This window comes from Orycteropus afer, unplaced genomic scaffold (genome assembly GCF_000298275.1).
Source record: "Orycteropus afer afer isolate SDZICR_OR568_19922 unplaced genomic scaffold, OryAfe1.0 scaffold00352, whole genome shotgun sequence".
Classification (NCBI taxonomy): Eukaryota; Metazoa; Chordata; class Mammalia; order Tubulidentata; family Orycteropodidae; genus Orycteropus; species Orycteropus afer.
The window spans coordinates 3,040,814-3,044,724 of record NW_006921939.1 but is presented as its reverse complement, the minus strand read 5'-3'; positions in this window follow the sequence as shown (position 1 = coordinate 3,044,724).

The following is a 3,911-nucleotide window of genomic DNA, read 5'->3' as shown; positions in this document are numbered from 1 at the left end:
TGTTTTTCTTCATATAGTCCAGCTTCTCCATTTTATGCATCTCTTCCAGTCAGTTGGCCAGGTAGCTGTCTTCCAAATCTCTTGGCATAACTGAGTGAGTGCCTCCAATGGGGCATAGGTTTTTTGAAATATGTCAATGGATATTCGTCAATTCCCGGAGCCTTGTTCTTCACCAATTCTTTCATTGCAGCTTTGACTTCCGTAGTGATACTGTCTCAGAAACCCAAGGAGGGGTCGCTATGAGTCGGGTCTGACTCGACGGCACATAACAACAACAACAACTGTCTTGGAAACTCAAGGGAGGTCGCTATGAGTCACAACTGACTTGACAGCAGTGAGTTTGAGTTTTTCTTAATGAATAATAACTATTATTTTTCATACAATTACTGGCCATTTATACATTTTCTTTGGGGAAATGTCTAGATTTTTCACACATTTTAAAATTGGATTTTTTTTTATGAGCTATAGGAGTTCTTTAAGTATTTGAAGTATAAGTCCTTTATCAGGTATATGATTTGTAAATGTTTTCTCCCTTTCTGTGAGTTGTGCTTTCACTTTCTTGTGCTCTTTGAAGCACAAACATCTTTAAATTTCATGAAGTCCAATTTACATCTCTTTCCTTTTGTTTCTTGTGGTTTTGATGTGATACCCAAGAAACCCTTGCCTAATCCAATGTCACAAAAATTCTTGCCTCTATGTTCTGCTATCTGTTTTGTAGTTTTTGCTCTAATATTTAGGCCTTTGCTCCATTTTCAGTTAGTTTTTGTACATCATGTGATTTAAGGGTCCAAATTCATCCTTTTTGCATGTGTATATCCAGTTGTCTCAGTTCTATATGCTGAAAAGACTATTTTTTTTCCAACTGAATTGTCTTGTTCAAAACCAGTTGACCACAAATGTAAGGATTTATTCATAGGCTCTCAATTCTCTCTTGCTGATCTATAAGTCAATTCTTACTCAAATGCACACTTTCTTGATTACCATTCTTTTGTAGTAAGTTTTGAAATTGAGAAGTGTGAGTCTTCCAACTTTTTTTTTGTTTGTTTTTCAGGATTGTTTTGGTTATTCTGGTGTTTTAATTTCCTAGTACTTCTGTAATAGATATAACACAAGTGGGTGGCTTTAAAGGACAGCAATTTAATTTCTCACAGTTTTGGAGGCTAAAAGTCCAAATCAGAGTTTTGGTTACGTCAATTCCTTCCTTGTTGGTAGAGCCAGATGTGCCTTGGTTCCTTGGTTGGTAGGTAATTCTCACATGACTTCTATCTTCCCCTGTGTTTTGGTTCTCTAGTGCCAATCTAGCAGAAGATGCCACAAATGGGTGGATGGATTTAATAAACAGGGATTTATTCTCTTACAGTTTTGGAGGCTATAAGTCTGAGTTCAAAGTGCCAAGCTATTGAGGCTGGGTGAAGACCCCTCGACCTTGGGCTTCAGGTCTGCCTCTTGCTCCTGGCCCACTAGAGCTGGAGACATCTTTTTATTCAGGCAGCTGTCAGCTGCTGAGCCTGACAATCCCAATGTTGACAAACAAAATGACACAGTCCCAAGATTGCTAAACCATATGGCAGGTCTCTAGATGGGCAGGAAACATAGCAGGCTGCTGAATGAAAACTCAGCTACATGCAGGATCCAAGCATGCCAAAAAGCTAGAGACCTTCCTCAAAGCTTCTTCTTATATACTGGAAGCAAAGAGTAGATTCCACCTTAGAGTTGATTACCAGTCTCATCATGGGAAATAACTACATCCAGCTGCCCAGCCACTCAAAACCAGGCCCAGCCAAGTTGACACACGACCTCAACTACCACACCCTGTTTGCGCTTATGTGTCTCTGTGTCTATGATAGTCATTATTATAATTCAGAAGTGATTAGGTTTAGGTTCTACCCTACAATGGTGTGGCCTCAAGTGCTGGATTAATTACATTATATTAGATTGCAATATGGAAGGCAAATACATTACATTAGATTAGATCACATCCACACGTATACAGTAAACATTCCCACACATATTCTGGGGGAACACATTTCAGTCCATCATATCTGGGTACTTTGCATTTCTATAAGAATTTAAGGATCTGGTTGTCAATTTCTGCAAAGAATTCAAGTGGGATTTTGATAGAGATTGTGCTGAATCTGTAGTTCAATTTGGGGAGTATTACCATCTTAATATTAAGTGTTCTGATCCATGAACATAGGACATTTTTTATTTTTTAGATAATAAAGCAACACAAATATTTACTTACAAAATGTTATGCTAGGATAGCTAGAGAGACCGGCAAGATGGCAGACTCGGCAGAAAGAATGCATAGACCCTCTTCAACAAAGAAAAGGGAAATCAATTAACACAGACACAGAAGATAATCCTGAACCCCTGAGCCTTGAAGGGAAGGATACAGAAGTGGACTAAACCCCAACTAGCAGAAGAATTTGGGTGAAAATTCCAAAAAAGAGACAGACAGAGCTGCGGTCTGGCAGCAATCCTGAACGATCCTGGTGGCAGACAGGTTGGAGATTCCTGAGTGGTGATAGGATCTAAGAATTAACCAAAAAACAGCCCTGTTAGCCAGGAACTGCATGGAGAACTGTGCACAGTGGCTGGGGAATAAACGGAGAAGGTGAAGAGAAAGGCAGGCTGAGCTGTGGACTTTTACCAGTCCAAGGGCGCCGCCATTTTAAAAGTTTAAAAGCAGCTTGACTATTTTGGATATTTAAAGAGACAGTGCTCTCATAGATTCCTGGGGCTTAAGAACACATTCTGCTTTCCAACAACCTCAAGGACACTCCGGACCCACAAGACTGAAAAGGTACGACATTCCTCTTGTTGCTCTTATACCCCACACCCGCTTGGTGAACGGAGATGCAGCCATTCCCCACTTCCACCTACCTTCTGGGCCCACAGGAACTCCATCACAGTCTGTGTGCTCAGACAGAGCCTGGGTGCCCTGCCCTGTCCTCCACGGATTCTTCTTTTTTGCCTCTTTATTTATTTTTTTTCTTTTTCACTTTCTTTTCCTGGTGATTAGTTTCCTTGTATTTGTCTGTTTTAAAACAACTATTAATATTAATACTTTTGTCCTTTTTATTATTATTCTTAATCTTCACCTCCCAGGTCCTAGCTCTCAGCACTTTTTCTTTTCCTTGTTCCTGGTTGAAATTTTTTTTTCCCCTTTTTTCTTGTAGTTAACCCCGTTCCTTGTTTTTCTTTTTGCATTTTTCCCATTTTTTTCCCTCATTATTCTCCTTCTCTACTTTGTTTCGCTTAGTGCCCTATCTCCAGATATTGCAGGTTTTCTTGTTTTTTCCTCTTCTTTTTCCCTTTTTTCTTTTTTTGGCTTCTGTTCCTGTGTGATTACATGGTGTGTTTTTTGTCTATGTGCTTTTAGTTTTTTGATGGTTATTCAATTGTGATTTGTGTCTAACTGAGTAGGAGACAACAACAGTCCCCATAAGACACAACTACACCCATACCTCCTGCAACTTCACTTACAGAGCAAGAGCCACTACCTCCTTCTCCACCAATGGACCAACAATAAAAAAAGAAGAAGAGCCTGAATCATTGTTGGCGGCTCTTCACAAACAGTTAACAGAGATCTAAATACAATAACACCATGATGCCTCGGAGACAACAGACCATCACAGTACACACAAAGAAGCATGATAAAGTGGTAGAAACAAGGGAGCAGGATACAGACCCAGAACACATCCCTGAGGAAGAAGCAGCATTGGAACCCTCTGGTAAGCAATTCAAAAGAATTATCTTTAGGTATCTTCAAAGGATTGAGAGACAGACCAAAGAAAACACAGAAAAATCCTTAGAAGAATTTTGGAAGAAAATACAATAACAAAATGAGAAAATAAATGAAAAATTAGAAATGATTCTAAATCTACAGATAGAAATCCAGAAGATTA